Raw genomic sequence first — 389 nt, forward strand, 5'->3', positions numbered from 1 at the left:
TGACTTGGCTCACGAAGATCAGCTGTGACTTGACTTGGCTCACAAAGATCAGCTGTGACTTGACTTGGTTCACGAAGATCAGCTGTGACTTGACATGGCTCATGAAGATCAGCTGTGACTTGACATGACTCACGAAGATTAACTGTGACTTGACTTGACTCATGAAGATCAGCGATGACGTGACTTGACTCTGGCAGATCAGCTGAGGCGTGACAAGGCTCTGGAAGATCAGCTGTGACTTGACTTGACTCATGAAGATCAGCTGTGACTTGACTTGACTCATGAAGCTCAGTTGTGACATAACGGGGTGCTGTTGTGTCCGCCATTTTGTAAGCGTGCTCTAGTGTGGCCGCCATTTTGCGAATGGGCTCCGCTGTCGCCGCCATCAT

Source organism: Sinocyclocheilus rhinocerous, unplaced genomic scaffold (assembly GCF_001515625.1).
Source record: "Sinocyclocheilus rhinocerous isolate Xijiao unplaced genomic scaffold, SAMN03320098_v1.1 scaffold860, whole genome shotgun sequence".
In the NCBI taxonomy this organism is placed as follows: Eukaryota; Metazoa; Chordata; class Actinopteri; order Cypriniformes; family Cyprinidae; genus Sinocyclocheilus; species Sinocyclocheilus rhinocerous.